The sequence below is a fragment of the Euprymna scolopes genome, chromosome 46, assembly GCF_053919585.1.
Source record: "Euprymna scolopes isolate OS-2025 chromosome 46, ASM5391958v1, whole genome shotgun sequence".
Taxonomy (NCBI): Eukaryota; Metazoa; Mollusca; class Cephalopoda; order Sepiida; family Sepiolidae; genus Euprymna; species Euprymna scolopes.
In genome coordinates, this window is record NC_136527.1 from 168,847,132 (window position 1) to 168,871,769 (window position 24,638).

The 24,638-nt window shown below is 31.6% G+C and overlaps 1 non-coding gene across 1 annotated transcript; it reads left to right on the forward strand.

Moving 5' to 3' along the window:
* Window positions 1-10,748: 10,748 nt before the first annotated feature.
* LOC145271527 (U1 spliceosomal RNA) lies at window positions 10,749-10,911 on the forward strand. Its single transcript, XR_013865938.1, has one exon. It is a non-coding gene; the product is annotated as a U1 spliceosomal RNA (small nuclear RNA).
* The last annotated feature ends 13,727 nt before the right edge of the window (window positions 10,912-24,638 follow it).

Genomic DNA, 24,638 nt, shown 5'->3' on the forward strand with positions numbered 1-24,638 from the left:
CACATATATATATATATATACATAAATATATATATACATATATACACACACAAATGTACACATATATATACATAAATATATATACATATATAACTACTTCATTTATTCACATAAATTTAATATACGAAGGTATAGATTTATGCGTAAACTTTAAGTATTTACTTCAAAAGTGCTCAATACGTAGGTAGAGCTAGTTAGTAATATATATTTTATAAATTACTATATACATATATATATACATGTATACACACACACACACACACATATATATATATATATTTTTTTTTTAAATAAAATACTAGGCGGAAGTTTCTCGAGAGCTCTTTCGGCTATCATCTCGTCAGGAGTAAATCGATAGCAATCTAAATAATATTGTAACGAAAATAAAGAGTTCTATTGGGGAACTTATTAAATGTGCCAACGTACGGGTACATTAATTAAATTTATTTACGTTTAAAAACGATTAAAAATAATGGTACAACGAGGGAGTAAAAAAAAAGCGGGAGAAAAAAATTCAAAGTTCCCCAAAGAGAAACAATGCATTTGATGTTTCTTTTTGCCGGCACAAAGAAGGTTGACGATAAAAATCTGGCCAATAGCAGAGTCCAAGGCTGCAGAAGGATTGAGACCCCCAAACCCCATCCTCCCTTGTCTGATCTTCAATGTAACATGCTGGTTTATACGAGTCAAAAGGTGCAAGGATGTTCGCTCAACATAACCAGCATCACACTGGCATCTAAACTGATATACAATATTACTATTTTGGATGTAAGGCAAACTATCCTTGCGGAAAAACGGAAAAGCAGGTCTCGTAGTATATACCAAACGCAAGGTCACCGAATTGAAGCATTCATAAATACTTCAAGGTCACCGAATTGAAGCATTCATAAATACTTCTTTTTTTTTTTACAAGGGTGTCACCACTTATCAAGGCCCAGAGGCCACTCGAGGATAAGGGTTAATAGGTATACATTAGTCATTGTGATTTTAGCATAGTAAACAGTGGGAAATTTGTAACTTGGATTACTTAGGGGACGATTCAATTAGAACTTGTTCACATTGGACTTTTTCTTTTTTTTTCATAGGTATCAACTCATTATCAAGGCCAAGAGGCCACTCAAGGATAAGGGTTAAAGAGTGTACAGTAGAAATTGGACAATATAATAATCACTAGTAATGAAAATTTGTTAAATTTGATAACTTATATGGAACGGCTCATCAAGAACTTATTTACGTTAGACTTGAAGACAACCATATTGTAGTCAGCTGGAAAGCAGGAAAACGGAAGACAATTCCACAGGCATGCAGTTCTAATAAAAAAGCTTTGTTCATGGAATCTACGTTTAGGTTTAGGCACAGATAAAGAGTGGGGGGAATTATTGATAGTGTTTACAGCTAGACGAGTGTTTCTTGTGAAAGTTTTGCGAGGGGGGACCATAGATTGAAGCTCAGTTGAACACTTTCCATGAAAATAACGATACATCAGAGACAAACTCGCAACATCTCTTCTGTGAGATAGAGGTTGCAAGGAAGAAGAAAAGGACATCTCCTACGAGGCTACGAAGTCTATTTTGAACTCTATCAAGGCAGGACAAGTCCTTTCTAGCAGCTCCTGCCCAGATGTGGCAACAGTATTCCATCCTTGGACGTACCTGGCTCTTATATAGATAGAGAATTGCATCAGCAGTGAGATATCTACTGGATCGATAGAAAGATCCCACCATTTTCCCAGCGGCCTTGGCAGCAGATTTGATGTACGTGTTCCATTTAAGATCAGGAGTAATGGTCAAGCCCAGAAGCTTGTCAAAACTTGACGCCTCCTGAAGACGAGAGCCATTCATTTCAATTGATGCCGGATGTGGATCAGAATGTTGATGATGTAAAGAGAGAAGCTTGGTTTTAGATGCATTCAAAGTAACCAGCCACTCCTTTCCCCATTGTACTATGTGCTCAAGATCAGAGGAGAGAGAATTGGAGAGAACTTGGTCGTTTACTGTCTTAGATGTGCTACCATAAATGGTAGTGTCGTCAGAATAAATGTCTACAAATGATGTAAGGATGTGATTTGGAAGATCATTAATGTAGATCAGGAAAAGAGTTGGGCCCAGGATCGACCCCTGAGGGACACCAGCATTAATACTGTGGGCTTCTGATTTTTGCCCATCAACTACTACTCTTATGAACCTATCAGAAAGAAATGATTTAATAATTGAGAAGACTTTTCCAGCTATACCATAGTTAGAGATCTTATGAAGTAAACCTTTATGCCATACCCTATCAAAGGCCTTAGATATGTCAAGAGCAATTGCCCTAGAAAGGTTGCCTCCGTCGAGAGATTTGCTAATCCTATGAGATATAACTGTAAGCACATCTGCTGTAGATCTAGCAGAACGGAAACCATATTGAGTGTCACTAAGAAGATTATTTTTGTTGAGATGGTTGATTACTTCTGTATTTAACACAGATTCCAGCAACTTACTCATGACGCACAGGAGACTTATTGGCCTGTACTGAGAGGGGGATGAGCGATCACCTGAATTCTTAAATACAGGGCATACAGATGAAATTTTCCAGGGAGATGGGAAACTATTCTCCTTAAGACAACGTTTAAATAGTTTTGTAAGTATGGGCGCTAGTTCAGGTTGAAGTTTTTTGAGTACTATAATTGGAATACCGTCCGGGCCAGTTGCTTTACTGGAATCAAGGTTTTTGATTAGCTTGGCAACATCACGTACAGATATACGTATATCACATAGTGTGTTTTCAGATACAGGAGGAAATATTGGGGGTTGGCGGCCTTGATCGCAAAAGGTAGAATTAGCTACAAAGTTCTTGACAAAAAGTTTGGCTTTGTCTGATGCTGACGAGATTACCTCAGGTCCATTGATGATAGTTGGAATGGAGCGCACACTTCTGTTCAGAATTCTGTTTGCTATTTGCCAAAACTGGTGGGAACCAAGCCGCTGCTCAGCTACTTTGGACTTAACAGATTGAGCATACAACCATCTTGCGCTCTTTATTACTTTCTTACAATGATTGCTGGCAGTCCTGAAAGCGGCTTTAGTTTCCATACATCTATTACGTTTGAAGCCGTGGAAAAAGTGATTTTTGTGCGCAATGGCAGCAGCACATTCTGGAGAGAACCATGGCTTGCTGTTAGGTTTTTGCTGAAACTTTTTCGAGGGTATGAAACGATCAATACCTACAATTAACCATTCTGTCAGGTCTAATACTATAGAGGACACATCCTTTTTAAATATGGAATGCAGAACTAGATCAGTTATAAATGTACGGAAGCTATCCCAGTCAGCCTTAGTGTATCGATATACTGTACGATGGAGAGGTACGTCTGGGGACTTATTACATTTCATTTTTATCTTAATTGATACAACAGAGTGGTCGGAAGATCCAAGAGGCGACAGAACAGAAACTGAACATAGTTCAGGGCAAGTTGTGAGAAAAAGGTCTAGTAGGCTCGCATACTGGCCGTCATTGTCGGGCACACGGGTGGGTTCGTGAACAATCTGAGTGAGGTCATAGGCAATGGAGAAATCATGACAGAACCTCCCCTCATCATCGGTCTTGTTTGACTGGGTCAACCATTCGACGTTCTTCGAATCTGTTTGGAAATTCTATTACTCCCCTCCCCAATCCACGGTAATTTCAAATAAACCGGGCATTTCAAGTGTCCAAACTTTTTAGGGGATTTAAAATCCGCAACCTTTTTGAAAATATAGTCATCAATAAGGTCAACAGATTGTTCGCCTAACAGATTAGATGTTGAACTCGATAAGATCAGCGAAATATTCATCAATAATGGTTATCCTGTTGACCTTATTAATGACTGTATTATTTACCTTTTCTCCACGTTAAAAAACGACCCTGGTGTCTAACTCTGTCCCGTGGGGAGGCATAGTAAATAGGTACAATATTATTTAGATTGCTATCGATTTACTCCTGACGAGATGATAGCCGAAAGAGCTCTCGAGAAACTTCCGCCTAGTATTTTATTTAAAACTATATACAAATTCTGTACCTCTAAACATTTACACACACACACACACATATATATATATATTAAATGCCGAAAAAACAGTTTTTGCGGTCAGTTGTTTAACAATTCAACCAACTTCGAATCAAATTATTTTGTTTATGGTAAACATTAGGATTTTCACAGAAATCACGTAAATTTTACTTAAATAAACACATTTTTATTCACGAAACTAATATTTTTATTAGATTGCAATAAAAGTATAGAATTCGTAAAAAATTAAAATTAAACCAACTTCGAATCAAATTATTGTGTTTATGGTAAACATTAGGATTTTCGCAGAAATCACATAAATTTTACTTAAATAAACACATTTTTATTCACGAAATCAATATTGTCATTGGATTGCAATAAAATTAAACCTTTTTTATGTTTAATATTATTTTAAGAACCAATATTTCTTTAGGCAGATTGCAAAAAAAATCTTGCAGATTATTTTAAAAGTTATTGAATGGGGATTTTTTTAAAGCATAAAAATATAACTTAACTTTCATATTGTATCCCAATAAAAAATAAACTTATTTTAATATTTAAGATTATTTTAAAGTTGTTGAATAATATTTTTGTAAAGTGAAAAAATAAACTTATTTTAATATTAAAGGGTGCTAGTGCACTTACTGATCCGCGTTATTTTTTAAAATCGTATTTCTAAGTTTAATTAAAGTTTTATATACTTTTTTATTCAATTGTAAGGTTAAAGTATAGAATAGGTACAAAACACCCTCCCCTCTGAATGTTAAGAATGTCTTTTTAAATAATAACGTTATTATTTCAGCACGGATCAATAAGTGCACTTGTACCTATTTAAGATTATTTTAGAGTTGTGAAATCATAATTTTGCAAAGTAAAAAAATAAACTTACCTTCCATTCCAGGAATTTAATACGAAAAAAAAAATCGTTTTTCTTTTGAGTCCAACGCAGAAAATTTGTTTGTTTGTTAGGATTTCTTAATATAATTTTTAGTAAATTGATACAAATTTTGTTTTGTGTGTCCAATTCATTAAGCAATTAAATATATGAAAATATAAAAGAATCAAAATTAAAAGATAAAAAACACGATTTAAACGTGAAATTATTATAAGAAGAAAAAATCAACTGCTTCAGAACAAAGAACTTTTGTTCATCGTAAAACGGTGTAATAATTATTTTGTTCCTCGTGTAAAAGATTGAACATTTCATTATGATTTGGATTAGTCGAACTACTGTTTACATCCAAGATGAGAACAGTAATCCAAATAATCCAAATATAAAAAAAATGCAAAACTGAATATTTCACATAAACAATTCAAAAAGGAAGGAATTGAACAAATAGCGAAGTCAATCAAATAACAAAAACTAGATTTGAACCAACAAGAAACAAAACAATAATCACATGATTACATTATGAAAATTGCGACTTATTTTTATCAGATTCGATTCCGTTAACTTTACGATGACCTGAACTTATAATTCCAGACTTAAACCTGATGTTTTACATGCAATCAACGACTAACGATGAAAGTGTAGTAGCTGTTTCTAGTTTGTTTGTGTATTTCAGCCAGGTGTCACGTTATCACCATTATGGCTTAACTTGTCATGTTTTGCACACTCCCATGTATTACCTTCTCCTTTGATAGCGAAGTAACGCAATGTTGTAAAATGTCGCTACATATATATAAATGTCGCTACATATATATAAATGTCCCCATATATATATATATATATATATATATATATATATATATATATATATATATATATATATATATATATATATATATAATTATTTTTTTACTATAATAATTAAATACCTACAGACACTAGTGTTTCATCCTTTCGGGATTCTTCAGTGCAGGGTGTCACGATTACTACCAGTCGAACGATTCGAACCCCGGGGCACGAGACATCTCTGGCTCGATTAGCGGAGGGCGTATCCATTCGGCTACCATTAACCGTGTGAAATAGCGTTGAATTTTAAACATTTTAATTTAAATGTTCATTACATCAGACAGACAGTGATCAAATCGTTATACGATGATCTACACATCAGAGCTAAATTGACCGACTTTTAATTCAACTGAAAGTGCTCAACGATAAGAAACGAATTTCTTAAAGGGGCTGTCATAATTATTTTTTACTATAATAATTAAATACCTACAGACACTAGTGTTTCATCCTTTCGGGATTCTTCAGTGCAGGGTGTCACGATTACTACCAGTCGAACGATTCGAACCCTGCGACACGAGACATCTCTGGCTCGATTAGCGGAGGCCGTATCCATTCGGCTACCATTAACCGTGTGAAATAGCGTTGAATTTTAAACATTTTAGTTTAAATGCTCATTGCGTCAGACAGACAGTGATCAAATCGTTATACGATGATCTACGCATAAGAGCTAAATTAGGCACCGCCAAAACTGGGGGGGGGGCAGGTCAGTACTTTTTGACGGACCGTCTTTTTAAAAATCTACCAAAAATCAGGTAATTATCCGATCAATACGAAATTTTCAGCGATTATTAGGAGAAGAATGAACGTTATAACAGTGTACTTACTTTTCATAAACGATATTTATATATATATATATATTTTTTTGCTTACAACCCCCCCCTTATTTCGAAGTGGGAACAAATATGCTTAAAATAATCATCTGAAACTGAACATAAGATATTGTGTTGTTATAAGGGACAGAATTATAGATTAAAAAAAAATTGTTTGCATACCTTATTTTGACGTCTGAATATCAGAACTTCGTCGAAGTTCTGTCAACTTCGATTGTGTTTAATTATCCCGCTTTTGAGTTTTGAAGTGTGAAATTCGGTGAATATGTTAAGTAAAATAATTAATTTAAGTTAAGCAAAACAAACAAAAAAATTTGTTAATATTTATACGAAAAAAGCCATTTTAAAATTTTTGATAAATAAATTAACAATTTTTTTTAGCGAGCCGAATAATGCATGACCATTATTAAACAGGGTATGCTTTGAATAATCGATACAAAAAAAAATTCGATAAATATTGTGCCCTTTGTGTTAAAAATAGCATCATTTTTTCGATCCCGTTTGAAAACGTTTGCCGCCTTTCGACTACGGTGGACCAAACGCGCTGATATAATTTTTTTTTATTCTGCTTTAAATTGCCCCCCCCCATTTTGGGGAGCCTGGCCCCCACACACATACACATTAAAAACCAAACTCATACAAATGGTCACCCATCTGGTACTGGCCAGCCTCAGCTTTATAATACATTGAAATTTTTGTCACTGAAAAAATAGTTTTTTGGGCCTGTTTGGTCTTCCATAGTTTTCTTCTTTTAAAACGCAAACGTAAATAGTGTCAATATAGACTCAAGATTTACGCGAAATATCTGGTTACCTATATGAATAAGTGGAATTATTTGAAATTCAGGTACTTATATTATAATATTTTTGCATATTCTCTTAGAAAATCATCCTACATCTTAGTTAGACAATAAATAAATTAATTAATTATTTAAAAAACCTTTTTTTTTTTTTAAATATTTATGTACGTTTTTTGTGCAAGACAAAAAATGTCAATTGTTAACTTTTGGGGAAAATTTAATTAAAAAGAGTAGAAAAAGTGTTACATTATTCTGTTTACTATATGATAAAATTCAGGATTTTATCTTTCTGGAAAAAAAAGTTACTCAGAAGTAATGGATTTTAGTAAATATAATTTCGTTTTAAAAAAAGACAACAACTTTATTTTGCGGCCATTTTTGGCGGTGCCTAAGCTAAATTGACCGACTTTTAATTCAACTGAAAGTGCTCAACGATAAGAAACGAATTTCTTAAAGGGGCTGTCATAATTATTTTTTTACTATAATAATTAAATACCTACAGACACTAGTGTTTCATCCTTTCGGCATTCTTCAGTGCAGGGTGTCACGATTACTACCAGTCGATATATATATATATATATATATATATATATATATATATATATATATATATATATATATATATATATATATATATATATATTACGAGTTCACATTTAACTCTCGTTTTGTAAAGTACCTCCCCCACATATTTATCAGATGGTGCGATTTTATTGAATTAAAAGTCGAATTTCATTTCTTTTTAAATACCTTTTAAAAGGTAAACCGGACGCCAGAAGGAGATAACTCAAATCACCGCTTAAAGATTGTCAAATTTTGAGAAGATTTATTTGAAACATGAGAATAAAAACTACTTAGATAATTTTTTCATTTATTTTATAAAGTTTTTGTGTCCTTTTTTTTCATCCGTTTTTCATTTTGTCCTTTGTTAATTATTTTTTCGTTTAAAGCCACCATCTACTTGTGTCCCTTAATAGCCAAATGGCGATGATGGATCGGTTACATTAAATTGTGATTTTCGTTTGTAAAAAAAAAAATTACTTGATCAAATTAAGTTACTTTTTTCGGAGAACTTCATTCCATAACGGATACGTATAATATAACTCTTTTTTTTTTCACTATTTTCATTTTTTTAATGTCTTGAGTAACTGTAGATTTAGAAGTGTAAGACATGTTTAGTTTCATAAAAGTTTCAGATGGTTCGTTGTTTTAAACAAGTCTTGAGAGGTGACTGGTTTGCAGTAGACAGTTCCACAGAGCAAAATATTCCTACCGTGTCGAGACGGAACGAAAACAATATGTGTAATTGCTCTAGAAAAAGTTTAATGTTTATGAAGCAATTCTGGTTTCTGATTGGTTTATGAAGCAATTCTGGTTTGGTAGCAGAACGTGAATTAATTCGATTAGTCAGTTCCTAGCAGCATCGTTTATAAATAGAATCGTCCGACTGTGTGGGATCATACCCCATTATACCCCTGTATGATGGGATGTGTCTCCTAGCGGCTTCGGCTGCAGGGAGACAGGGTAGTACCAGTCAAGTATTCGTCACTTAACACTCAGCCCAACAGGTGAGGGGCCGGGAACCGGCCCAGCACCTGTTGGACTGTGAGGCAAGTTTATTGCTTGCTGCCTGAGGCGCCCCGACCGGGGAATGCCGACGGGGTTACTCGGGCAATTTTTTAAATTGCAGGAGTGCCCCTCCTTTAGGGGAGCCTGCGGGTATCCCACTTTCCAGGCCTTGTGCCAAATAATGCTGATGTGGGCAGCATTTAAATAAATACCCCATTATACCCCTGTATGATGGGATGTGTCTCCTAGCGGATTCGGTTGCAGGGAGACAGGGTAGTACCAGTCAAGTATTCGTCACTTAATACTCAGCCCAACAGGTGAGGGGCCGGGAACCAGCCCAGCACCTGTTGGACTGAGGTACACCGTCTGGGTAATACCTAGGAGGTCCACCCTCCCAGGCCTTGCCACCGGGCTTTCCGGTGGGGCAAGTTTATTGCTTGCTGCCTGAGGCGCCCCGACCGGGGAATGCCGACGGGGTTACTCAGGCAATTTTTAAAATTGCAGGAGTGCCCTTTCTGTAAAGTTTGAAGTTTAAAACCTTTTTTTAAACCACGTTATTTGTTTTTTTTTCTTTTTTTTATGGAACGTTGGTCCTTGCTCCTTTAATTGAAAAAAAATTAGGGCTGGAATTACATTTTTCGAGGACTTATAAGCTTGGAAAGACAGAGGGTCGAATAATTCACGCCTCCCAATTTGTAAATATCTATTAAAAAGTAAATAATTAATTTATATACCAAAGTCTTATATATCACAAATTAAAGAGAAAAGGTCAATAAATAATATATTCAAATTTAAAACAAAAAAAAGAACTGTTTTTTAGAAATTTACCTGTAAAGGCCGAAGTTTCAAACCTTAAAAAAATACACGTCCTTACTCCTTTAATTGAAAAAGAAATTAGGGCTCGAATTACATTTTTCGAGGAGTTATAAGCTTGGAAAGCTGGGGTGGAATTATTCACTATTTTCACGAAATTTCTGACACACCTAGTGCACAAGAAATATTCAAGTTGGGGGAAAAAAACTCAAAAATCAACAAAAATTTTTATAAAAAGGACGATTACTAATCACCTGGAAAGTTCGTTGATTTAAGATAGACAACATCCCCACACCATAGGAACACCTAAACTTCTCAAAAATGTTAGGGAAAAATCAGACGAAATCCAAAAAGGTCCATGAGACAAATAGCAAACAAAGCACAAAAATCACCAAGGACGATGTGAAGGATATGTCGAAGTGACCTATTAATGTCATCTTATAAGCTCCAAAAGCGACAGTTCTCTCTGCACCCACAATTGCAAAGAAACTCATCAGAAATCGACTCTTGTTAAACCTTATTATCAGACAAGGCACGCTCAATAACATCATCTTCACAGATCAAAACTTATTCTCACTTCAACATCCCACAAGCATCAAAATGAAAAAGTCCTTGTGAGAATACCTGATAATGCAGAAAAGATTTTCAAAATGAAGAAATCATCACCAGTTATGGTCTGAGCAGCCATTTCTGAAAGAGGTAAATCTCCATCATTTTTAAAAAAAATACCAATAGACTATTGACATTGAATATTATAGTAAAATGTAAGTTCCGTTAAGAATTGAGGTACTTTGTGAAAATATTGGTACGTTTAAATGATAGTAAATTATTTGTTATGAATTGTTGTTATTAGTGAATGAAATGTGATATACTGATATTGGTGAAAATTATGTGGGCGTATTTTATTTTTTTATTGGTGTTTGATCGTGGTTAGTATAGAAATGTGATATAAAAACAGTGGTGGGCACATAAAAAATTATACTTACCTTACGTGGGGGTAACGGTGATCATTACGGTCGTTCCCCCAGAGCGAGGCCCATCCATTGCACTGCGGTTGGGTTGACCTTTGCGATCGTCCCAAATGTGGACGACTCGGGCGTGCTATTTCTAAGTGTGGGGTCTGCGTTCGCGCTCACCCCGATAATACAATCAAAATCAGAAATCCTTTCCTACTTCTTCCAAGTACCTCTCACTCGTAGGTCTGTACTCCCTCCGCTTACTCACCCTTAATCTCTGTAATACCAAGAAATACGCCATTTCTCTCGACCAGTTTATTATCCACTTCAATTCCAACGTTCTGATTGCATCTAATTTGCATGTAAATGTAATCAACGTTTAATCGTGAGGAATTCGTCTAGCTGTCGCCTACAGCTACTGAAAGTGTCTTCTTTCGATATACAGTGTGGATATAAGCCCTGTTACAAAATTTCTGAACTATTTATTATGATAACATTAAAATAAATTGACAATTTAATTGTCATTATATGATAATGTAATGTATGATTTCTAATTATTTTTTAGAAACAAAAGATGTTAATTTTTAAACAATGTCTGTTGAAATGGAGAGAAGATTAACCATAGAGCAACACGAGAATGACGTACGACACCAGAAATATTCAAGTTGGGGGAAAAAACTCAAAATCAACAAAATGTTTATAAAAAGGATGTGTGTTCGTTACAACTCTACTTCCAACCGAGTCGTTGTTTGTTTCGTTCACCACACTCATTTCTTCTACCTCTTCTTTTACACACGTCCGTTCGCTTTAGTGACTAAAAAACTGTCCGTCTTCCCGCTTTCCTTTCCTCGTTATTTATGGAACCAGGGTACAAGATTCTCCGAGATTCCACGAGATTCCACGAGACATTTTTTCACATAAATGCATGCGGGCGCCATCTTGATTCTCAATTTGTGCTCAAAATCAACAAAATGTTTAGAAAAAGGACGATTACTAATTACCTGGAAACTTCATTGATCAAAGATAAACAACGTCCCCACACCTTAGGAACACCTAAACGTATAAAAAAACTTAGGGAAAAATCATACGAAATCCAAAAAGATCTATGAGACAAATGGCGAACAAAGCACAAACATCACCAAGGACGATGTGAAGGATATGTCAAAGTGACCTTTTAATGTCATCTTATAAGCTCCAAAAGCGACAGTTCTCTCTGCACCCACAATTGCAAAGAAACTCATCAGAAATCGACTCTTGTTAAACCTTATTATCAGACAAGGCACGCTCAATAACATCATCTTCACAGATGAAAAGTTATTCTCACTTCAACATCCAACAAGCATCAAAATGAAAAAGTCCTTGTGAGAATACCTGAAAATGCAGAAAAGAGTTTCAAAATGAAGAAATCATCATCAGTGATGGTCTGAGCAGCCATTTCTGAAAGAGGGAAATCTCCATCAATTTTTAAAAATGCCAATAGACTATTTTTTCTTGTTCTTAACAAAGAACGTTACATTGAGGACATTTTTAAATGTGCACTAACTCCATTCTGTATAATTCTGTATTTGCTGATTGCAAGATGGTGCGACAAGCCAAACCGCTCAAGTAACACAGACAACTTTAGTCCTGGATCAGCAAACAAGAATGACCTCCCTCATCACGTGCTTAACGTTCTTGATTATTCTTTGTGGTCAATCATGGAGAGTTAATCCTCCTTTACTTCTTGTAACGATATTAAAGTTCTTAAAATAAAATTGAACAAATGCTGAGATAAAATGACATTAGATGTTGAGTGCTGCTATAGATAATTTCACCTAAAAGATTTTTCCCTGTTTTTCTCAATATCTATTTTCCTACTCTCTCTCTCTCTCTATATATATATATATATATATATATATATATATATATATATATATATATATATATATATATATATATATATCCTTACTCTCTACCGCGCTTCATACTTCTTTAAGAAAAGATTTTCTTAGGAATTTACAAATAAGTGTTTTAATAATTTGTTTGTTTTATTTCCGAAATATATCGTTTTTAGTCAATTGTAAAATATCTTTAAAAAAAAAACAATGCAAAAAAGATTTATTTGTGAAATAATTTTTTTTATTCGTCGAAAAAATATCTTTAAAAATCATTGAAAAAAAAAGGATTTTTTTGTGAAATATTTTTTTATTCATTGAAAAAATATCGTTAAAAGTAAAAAAAAAAAAGAAATGGATTCATTTCTAAAAACATTTTTTTTTTACTTCATTGAAAAAATATTTTTAAAAGAGTAATTGAAAAAGAAATTAATTTGTAAAACATTTTCTTTTAGTTCATTGAAAAAATATCTTTAAAAAATGACAGCGTTTTAATAGATGATCAGTGTTCGTTTATTTGGTGTTATAACCGAATGTCGGAATTGTAGAATGAATAGTTCTCATCCAATCAGCGGCGACGGATATTTAACAGGTAGACATCATTTTTGTCCGATTAAAGAGGTAGGATTATGCGTACGTTTTAGAAATGTGCAGTAAGTTAATGACGGTTAATACCCAGGAAAAGCATGTAAAAGTATAAAAGTACTTGGTGTAAAATGGTGTCGTAAAAGTAGTCGGTAAAGTGAGGGTGAAATTTTATCTACTTCCTTTTTAAATTAGAACAATGAGGGTCATGGCGCTCCTCGGACTAAATGTATTTTTTTAATATAACGAAATAATGTGTATGCAATTGCAGTCGTTAGTTAAATTGTGAAGGGGTCCTGTCAAAGGTCACCAAGGTAACGTAATGGCTAAGGATGTAAACATAGTAAGTTTTTATGTGCCATCTCTTGTTGTCCAGAGGGGGGAATTGAGTCTCTTATTATATACAAGAAGATAATGAGCTGCAGGTTATGTTCTCCAGCAGTCACATCACTGTAAGAGGCGATAAATTGTTTCATCTGAAAGAATTTTTCTGCAAAAAATTGGTCGATTCTAGAGCTTCCGTTTTCAACATGTAGTCTTGTTTTGTGCTCAGGACGCGCGTTGTTATTGAATGGTGGTGTAGTTTAAGATGTGTTTCTGATGCTTTGTTGAATGAAGCCAATTGTGATTCTCTTTTTTAATTATAAGAGCTGATATTTTTGTTTTAATTGAAAACAAAGAGACTTTCGTCGCCGACAGTTATTTTTGGGTCGAACAAGTTTTTCTTTGCAGTGACATCGCTTTCTTTTCTTTAATTTCTCAGCCAGGATTTTATTTTATTTGCTACAAATTTGGAGTATTGATAGCAAAAAACTTGCTTTTGATAAAAAAATCCATGGGTTTTATGAGTTCTTAATTCTCTATTCTTTGTTGCTACAAATGATGGAAACACATGGATCTGCATAGATTTAATCAAGACTTTATATCTGAAACGCATGTCTGTCTTTTATCTTGGGTGCAGCATTTGTTTGTATTTTTTCTTATTATGTTTTATATATGATTATCTCATGATGTTTTTTATTAATAGCTCATTTTATAATGAGAAGTATCTACATTGCAGGCTCCCACAATAACCTATAAAGAGAGCCTGAAGACATCCAAGGACAATGTTAAGTTAGCATTTAAGTTATTTCCAGTAAGCGTTTATTTGTTTTTGATTAATAGCTGATCTTACAAGATTATCAAGTGCGAGTTCTTAAGTGTGTAGCCAGATTTTGTTTACGAGAACTTTAATATTAACATTGTTCACATGAATCTAACTTTCACATTTTATCTAAAACAATATTTCTGCAACAAATCGGTCTATTCTAGAGCTTCCGTTTTCAATATGTGGTTTTGTGCTAGGGTGGCCGTTGTTATTGCAATTGAGGGAGTCATAATTTAAAGTTATGAAGCTTAAGATATCTGGTTAATCTCCAGACACAGGGTGTTGTATGTTACAATGTTGAATAGCAGCAGTAACTCTTTATTTCAGTCGTTGTAATTCTCGTAGTTTGACATTTGACAACTGAGCTCTTCTCTACATGTCCATACTCTGCACGTATTGACCATCTGCTTCTGCATTTCTAAGGTTATTGTCCAGTACGTTTGCCATTGATAGTAACGAGAAAGAACCAGTGAGTGATGGTGTGATAATAACGAAAAAGATAAAGTGAGTCTTTGCCATTGATGGAAACGAGTGACGGTTTGAGTTTTACGTTATTAGCTGTTGATGATAAGGAACGTATAGGGGAGTCAATTCACAAATAATATCATGGTTGTAAGTGATGAGATGCCATGGTCAAAACTGTTCAAATGAAACAACAAATGAATGGTAGTGTACTTTAAGATGTGTTTCTGGTGCATTGTTGAATGAAGCCAACTGTGATTCTCTTTTTTAATTATGAGAAATGATATTTGTGTTTTAATTAAAAACAAAGATATTTTAGTCGACGACAGTTTATTTTGGGGTCGAACAAGTGAATTATTTTTCTTTTCAATGACATCACTTTCTTTACTTTTCTCATCCAGGATTTTATTTTATTTGCTACAAATTTGGATTAGTGATAGCAAAACACTTTCTTTCTTTTGATAAAAAAATCGATGGGTTTTATGAGTTCTTAATTCTCTATTCTTTGTTGCTACAAATGATGGAAATACATGGATCTGCATAGATTTTATCAAGACTTTATATCTGAAATCGTCTCATTTCTGTCATTTATCTTGGGTGCAGCATTTGTTTGTGGTTTTATGGTATTTTTATATGATTATCTCATGATGATTTTGATTAATAGCTGATTTTAAGTATCCGCATTGCAGGCTCCCACAAAAATACATAAAGAGAGCCTGAAGACAACTTATTTGAGGACAATGTTAGGTAAGCATTTAAGTTATTTCCAGTAAGCATTTATTTTTTCAGAGTAAATTTTTATGTTTCAATAAAGATGATGTATAAAAACAATATTAAACTCATTGTTTACAAGATTATCAAGTGTGAGTTCTGAAATGTGTTGAAAGATTTTGTTTACGAGAACTTTAATATTAATATTGTTCACGTGAATATGGTTTTTACATTTTATGGTGTCTCATATGTTTCGTTAGATCTGATTTACTAAAACATGTATATACACATTTTTCACAAGAATATGGGTTTCCACTAACGTGAAATCTCATGTGTTTCGCAATTTTTAAGGTTACTGTCCAATGGTTTGCAATAACTTTGCCATTAGAAGTAGCGAGGATGAACCAGCGAGTGACCGTTTGGGAGTTTTTCATTATTAACTGTTGATGATAAGGAACGTATAGAGGAGTCCATCCGCAAATAATATCATCGTTTTAAGTGATGAGATGCCATGGTGAAAACTGTTCGAATGAATCAACAAATGAATAGTAGTGTAGTTTAAGATGTGTTTCTGATGCATTGTTGAATGAAGCCAATTGTGATTTTCTTTTTTACTTATGAGAAATAATATTTTTGTTTTCATTAAAAACAAAGATATTTTAGTCGACGACAGTTTATTTTGGGGTCGAACCAGTGAATTATTTTTCTTTTCAATGGCATCACTTTCTTTACTTTTCTCATCCAGGATTTGATTTTATTTGCTACAAATTTGGAGTAGTGATAACAAAACACTTTCTTTTGATAAAAAAATCGATGGGTTTTATGAGTTCTTAATTCTCTTTTCTTTGTTGCTACAACTGATGGAAACACATGGATCTGCATAGATTTTATCAAGACTTTGTATCTGAAATCGTCTCATTTCTGTCCTTTATCTTGAGTGCAGCATTTGTTTGTGGTTTTATGTTATTTTTATATGATTATCTCATGATGATTTTGATTAATAGCTGATTTTAAGTATCCGCATTGCAGGCTCCCACAAAAATACATAAAGAGAGCCTGAAGACAACTTATTTGAGGACAATGTTAGGTAAGCATTTAAGTTATTTCCAGTAAGCATTTATTTTTTCAAAGTAATTTTTTATGTTTCAATAAAGATGATGTATAAGAACAATATTAAACTCATTGTTTACAAGATTATCAAGTGTGAGTTCTGAAATGTGTAGGAAGATTTTGTTTACGAGAAATTTAATATTAATATTGTTCACATGAATATCGTTTTCACATTTTATGGTGTTTCATATGCATTGTTAGATGTTGTTTAGTAAAACATGAATATACACATTTTTCACAAGAATATGGGTTTCCCCTAATGTGTAATCTCATGTGATTCGTTAGATGTTGCTTCTCTGCGCATGAATAATCACATAGTTTACAAGAATATGGTTTTTCTCCAGAATGAGTTCTTATATGCGCTGTTAGATTTGATTTATATGAACATGAATAATCACATAGTTTACAAGAATATGGTTTTTCTCCAGAGTGAGTTCTTATATGCGTTGCTAGATTTGATTTATCTGAACATGAATATTGACATAGTTTACAAGAATATGGTTTTACTCCAGTGTGAGTTCTTATGTGTTTTTCTAGATTTGATTTTTTTGAAGACGAATATTGACATTGTTCACAAGAATATGGTTTTTCTCCAGTGTTAGTTTCCATGTCTTTCGCAAGATTTTGTTTCTCAGAACATCAATATTAATATTGTTCACGAGAATATGTTTTTTTGTCAGTGACAGTACTCATGTGCACCGCTAGATTTTGCTTCACAGGTGAATATTGACATTTTTCAGGCGAATATTGGTGTTCTTCAGTGTGAGTATTCATATGCATGGCTAAATTTGGTTCATCAGAATGGAAATATTAGAATTTGAGATATGTTTTTGCCACAGATATCGGTTTATATCTTCCAAACACGAATATGATTTCATCTGTTGCAAATATTAAATAAAATATAGACCCGTTCAGATTCACTACAAGCGTTCAAGCAGGAACATCTGCAAAGAAAAATAAATTATATTAAATTTTATTATTTTTTGCCAATATTATATTAAGTAATTTGTGTTCAAATAATTTTTAATTTTCATCGTTATGGAATTTGCTTGGCTCTTTAAGGAACCTATTTTAGGATTTATTTTATATAGATACAATCATAACTATGATGAATATCTTTTATATTGAAACAATCATAACAATGATGAATATCTTTTATATTGATACAATCATAACTATGATGAATATCTTTTATATTGATACAATCATAACTATGATGAATGTCTTTTATATTGATACAATCATAACTATGATGAATGTCTTTTATATTGATACAATCATAACAATGATGAATGTCTTTTATATTGATACAATCATAACAATGATGAATGACTTTTATATTGATACAATCATAACTATGATGAATATCTTTTATATTGATACAATCATAGCTATGATGAATGTCTTTTATATTGATACAATAATAACTATGATGAATGTCTTTTATATTGATACAATCATAACTATGATGAATGTCCTTTATATTGATACAATCATAACTATGATGAATGTCTTTTATATTGATACAATCATAACTATGATGAAGGTCTTTTATATGGATACAATCATAACTATGATGAAGGTCTTTTATATGGATACAATCATAACTATGATGAAGGTCTTTTATATTTATACAATCATAACTATGATGAATATCTTTTATATTGATACAATCATAACTATGATGAATATATTTTATATTGATACAATCATAACTATGATGAATATATTTTATATTGATACAATCATAGCAAAGATAATACCTCCGTTATTTGCCTTCAATTTTGTAATATTCCAAATTTATCATCAGCTATTGCTGGCCTTTCTCTCAAACTTGGTCTGCAACACCTAGAAGAGGACCTTAAGGCATGTGCTTACCTGTCTCTTTTGGCTTGACTTTATAGCCACAATACAGTCGTTAATTTAAACATGTTCAACAGTGAATTATAATGTATACATTATATTAATCATTGTAAAAAACACAGAATATTCCGGGTTTCCTTCTCGTGAGAATTCGTCAGGCTTATACGTAACTTTCTAGTTAGTCAATCAGTTTCCTAGTGGCCAGGGCGGGCAGTTACATGACATAAGGCATAGTTTACGTCCAGTTTACTTCGGATACATACATACATATATATATATATATATATATATATATATATATATATATATATATATATATATATAGAGAGAGAGAGAGAGAGAGAGAGAGAGAGAGAGAGAGAGAGAGATAGAGAGAGATAGAGAGAGAGATAGAGATAGAGAGAGATAGAGAGAGAGATAGAGATAGAGAGAGATAGAGAGAGAGATAGAGATAGATGGAGAGAAGAGAGACAGCCTTATTTATGAATATATGTTTACTTTATTTTATTTATTTCTCTTTTTATTGTCAATTTTAAAATTTATTTTGTATCGCTATCCTGGAGTAAAGTTTATCCTCTGCTTCTACAGTTTAATACATATTTGTACTTGCTTGTCTTTGAGTTCCCAGTATTGGTTTGCTAGTTCTGCTTTCTTTCTGTTATTTTAACGTACTTTAAGGCCATAATATCTGGTTTTAATATCTAATGGCGGTCATACACGACATAGGAAACTGACAAATTCAACAAAGTTTTGTAGTTGAATAAATTAATTATAAAAATCACTTGAAAGTAAAATATTAGTTTTCAGTGACATTTTCAAACATAAGAAATTAAAGATACTGAACAAAAGCCTTATCTCTACAAAAATAGCTTAATTAAAACCCCAAAAGCCAAAGTTTAGTAACACCCAACGTTTTGCATTATCGAAATAAACGAAAAGATGCCGTGCATAAATTGTACGGAAACCGAGAATGTCAGAAAGTGAATTTATTTAAAAATTTATAGAGGAATTGAAACATTAGAAGTTAATTTAAGTATTTTTGAAGATTATAAAACATTTGTGTCGAATTTTTTAGGTATGCTTTGATGTAATTTTTACATTAATTTTTTGATACTGCTTTGGAGCAAAACCCGGGGAGATAAAATATCTCACAAGAGAAAGAGGAAGGTTAAGAGAGTTCCCTTTCGTAACAGTATTTTAGATGGTCACAATGTAGGTGTTCAATTTTGTAGAACGTTATAAATTAAAACTACTCACGACGATAAAGTCATTAGCATTTTTTAAAATCAGAAAATTAAGTAATCGACGAGCTAAACATGGAACAAGAATTATTGTGAAATTTAGAAATGGACGTAATTTAGTGATTTCATAAACGTCCGCCATTTTGTGTTCTTGTCCCGGAAAAAAACAAGAAAGAAATGTTTCTTCAGTGCTTGTATGAATTGATAATATTTTAAATGAACGCATTTGAATTGAAAACATTACGTACATACAGATCATGTAGAAATTAATGAAGTATAAATTCCAGAAAATATGGAAAATTAATCTATAGAAAATAATTACAAGATAATAGTTTTTGTGTAGATTAGTAGTCGTTTAAAACCAACGCATTTCAGATTTTAAAAAAATACGTACTTATGTGTCATGCGAAATTAGCATAAGTTCTTAAAATTACCCATTATGATCCAGTAAATGTGATCGATGTATTTTAACAATAAACATCCACAATTACTTTCTATTTGAAAAAGACGACCCTTTAATTTTAGGCAATGTATGTCAAGTGAGGTAAGACAGTTTCTCATGCTGAATTGGTCTCATAACTCTTCCACATTAAAACATCCGCCGTTTTGTGTTCTTGTCCCGGCCACCAATATATATATATATATATATATATATATATATATATATATATATATATATATATATATATATATATATATATATATATATAAGAAGGAAAGTTTCTTCAGTGCTTGTATAAATTGATAATATTTTAAATGAACGCATTTGAATTGAAAATCACTTGAAAGGTAAATATTAGTTTTCTGTGACATTTTCAAACATAATTAGAAATTAAAGATACTGAAAAAAAAACACACCTTATTTCTACAAACATATCTTAATTAGCCCCGAAAAGTCAAAGTTTAGTAACACCCAACGTTTTGTATTATCGAAATAAACGTCCGCCGTTTTTTGTGTTCTCTCAGATATATATATATATATATATATATATATATATATATATATATATATATATAAACAGAAAGAAAAGTTTCTTCAGTGCTTGTATAAATTGATAATATTTTAAATGAACGCATTTGAATTGAAAACATTACGTACATAAAAATCACGTAGAAATTAATGAAGTATAAATTTCAGAAATTATGAAAAATTAATCTATAGAAAATAATTACAAAATAATATAGTTTTTGTGTAGATTAGTAGTCGTTTAAAACCAACGCATTTCAGATTTAAAAAAAAAATACGTACTTACGTGTCATGTCATAATTAGCATAAGTTCTTTAATTTACCCATAATGATCCAGTAAATGTGCTAGATGTATTTTAATAAACATCCACAATTACGAAAAAGACGACCCTTTAATTTCAGGCAATGTATGTCAAGTGAGATAAGACAGTTTCTCATGCTGAATTGGTCTCATAACTCTTCCACATTAAAACATACGATAAAACGCAATAATTCCAGAAATTCTATTATACTTAAAATTATTTTTTAATAGATAATATTTTTCGTAACTTTTTTAATTTATAATTATTTTAACATGACAGGTAAGTACGTAATTCTGTTATCGTCTGAAATGGATCAATTTATAAAATCACTAATCTACACATTAATCAGTGTGGGTTTGTATTACTCTACACAGATTCGAAAAAAGTTGTCAAAAAACAAATATATAACAAATAAATGTTATCAGATGCAAGATAAGTTACTTTGCTACCACACTGGATATATTTTTTGTGTTTTTATTCAATGTAACATGTTTATTCAGCTCGAAAAACATGCAGTATTTACCGATGTACTGGAAAAATCAGAATGGCGCCCGACTCTCTCTCTTTAACACGGTAAGTTCGGGAAAAGGTGTTATAAATAATAAACTAGACAAAATACTATTAAAAAAAAACCACCGAATAACTTATGTCACGGTAATATATATTGAGCGAACTTCCAACAGTATTTTTAGGCAAATGTGTATTTCAGCGGCGTACATTATTTGACAGACAAAAATATATAAATTTTTTTGTTTTTATATAAAACACATTATTAGACACTAAGACTGAAATAAAATCCGAAAAATGTTTTGTTGTTTTTGCAACATTTTTTATTAGACTAAATGTAAAACAGTCGAGACCGCCATCTTGTTTTGAAATTTTGGCCTTTCTAAGTCTGCAATGATTGGCCCTTTTTTTATGTCAAATTTGGCCTTTTTTAGACTCTTTCATTTATTGTTAGATGAAAGTACAATATAGCTAAATGACGTCCCGTCTTCCGATTTTTTTTTTATAATAACGTTATTATTTCAATTTAGCAAATTGATTCGTAATGTTTTTCTTTATTTGTATAGAACATTAACTCTATAATACTATATACGAAATCTGCAAGAATTAAAATATATTTAAGCATATTTTACAGCCGGGCGTCTCAGCTAGCTTAGACAAATACTTTTGCAGTTTTAACAAAAGAGCTACAATACCAAAGCGTCTCCATTTACGCTGAACATCTACAGAATTCCAACATCAATATATTACATTTAAATGCGTCCCTTCTGGAATTTCCACATGTCCGGCTAGTTAATTTAATAAGTAATTTTCTACCTCACTGTTTTTCGTAATTTTTTGGATATGTTTATTACTGTGACTTGACAAATTAGGTACCTCTTTCTTTAGTACATGCAGAATAAGGACAAGTTTTAGTTCAGATTTTTAAGCTAAATCCAGATTTTTTTTTCTGTATAATTCGATGAAAAAAAAATAAAAAGCTAACTTTCCTTCAGAACTTGTGCGGTTTACAAACCGTGTAATTTCTTAAATAGGAGTTTGGGTTGAATTCAAATTCATCGGATTTTTTGTCAGGTGAAAGTACAAAGTAGATGAATAAAGCCCCCCCTTCTTAGGTTTTACTTTCTAAATAATAACGTTATTATTTCAATTTAAAATTTTTATAAAAAGCATTTTTCCGAATTAAAAGAAAAAATCATGTGTTTTTTTAAATTCGGAAAAATGTTGTTATTATATATATATATATATATATATATATATATATATATATATATATCCTTATAGTAATGCTGTATTCCGTATAATATGAATTCTGTAAGGGTTGTCATTTTATATAGTACTTTTCTTTTAATGTAAACATATTTTAAATAATGTTTTATTAAATAATTCAATTTTTTAATAAATAAAATCTGATTTTAAAAACAGTATTTCTCAAGTTAAACATTTATCATTTACTGTTTTTAACACCTCATATTATTTCCCATGTTAATATTGTGTATGTTATTTTTTTTTATAATATTGCCGTATCTTAGATAATTTATTCTTAAATATTTTTAGAAAAACAGCAAGAAAATTACTTTTTTAAAATTACCTTTCTCATATAATATTCTTAAATATGTTGTTATATAAATAGAAATAAAATAATTATTTTTAAATATATTTATTTCATATTCTTGGACATTTTAGTAATCAATATATTTTTAAACACTGTACACATATAGCATATATGTAAAAAAAAGTAAACACTTAATTTAAACAATAAAATAATTTTAAATATATTTAGGAAGAGAAACCTACAAATAAAAAAAGTCAAAAATTAAAATCTAAACAATTAAATATGGCCAAAGGCAAAATAAATGATTCTTTCATCTACCTGGATAAGATTGTTGTTGTAGAACATATTTTAAAATATCTATTTAATTCAAAGCATAAGTAGCGACAAATTGGTAAGTTAGAACAAAATGGTCGACATTCAAACATTCAATTGGAATGTTTCGATAATTGATCAAATCATGAAAACAAAACAGAAATTTATACTTGCCGGACATGTTTAATTTTTAACCTTGCAATTTAGCATTGCTTGTTTTTCGAACAAAATAACACATTAAAATACGTTAGAAAACATTAAAATACGTTAAATTACAATTCCGCTATGTAGAAGAGTAACTTTGTCTTATATTTCTTTGTTATATTTTTTAATTGTTTAACTTTAAATTTTTTAAAAAATTTTGTTTGTTGTCTTCGTTGCTAAATAACTTAAAATTCTTATAAACTTTTATGATTGTTCTTTAAGAATGGGGAAACAGTCAGAATCGGACCATTTTTTCATATGAATAGTTTTTTTTATAGTTTTTTTACATATTATATTGCCTTTTACTTTAGATATGATCAGATTAAATTCAATTCTTATGACCTCTGTTGTTTATTAAATTTTAGATGAAACTTCGGGATAGTTTTTTTTTTCCCCCGCTCACCATGTTAAGCATGAGTTTCTAAATAAGGACGTTAGTATTTCAGCATTGGCCGTGTTTTGTATAAGTAGCAAATAGTTAAATTGTTATTTAAATCGAAAGACGAAAAAGTTTATACAACTAAAGTTTGTTCAATTTCGCATGCATTTATATAACAAGTAGATTTTTATTTTCCCAATAAAATTTTAAATAAAAAAGGAACATTTTTTTAAAAATAGTAAATTTATTTCTATAAATCCATGTACATTTTTTTTTTGAGCGAACGTTGAAGTGACTTCAGTCGGCAGCCATTTTTAGTGGAAAACTACGAATTTATCATTTAAATTTTTTTGTTTAAAATAAAAATTTAAATCAATGCAAGACTGTCATTCAATAAAGCGGAAATACATAGAATTTGATGAAAATGGTCATAAACAAACATTTCGGTACTTATGCAGAAAGTGATCCGTTCTGAAAAAACGTTAGTATTTAAAAAGCCATTCTTAACATGGGGAGGGGAGGTTGATTTGTGCCTATTCTGTACCTTACACAATTGAATAAAAACTACATCATAAAACTTTAATTAAACGTGGAAATACGATTTAAAAAATAGCGCGGATTACTGCATTAGCTCCAATCTGTAGTGAAATGGGACAAAAATGGATGGTCACATTCAATGCTGTCAAGACTAAA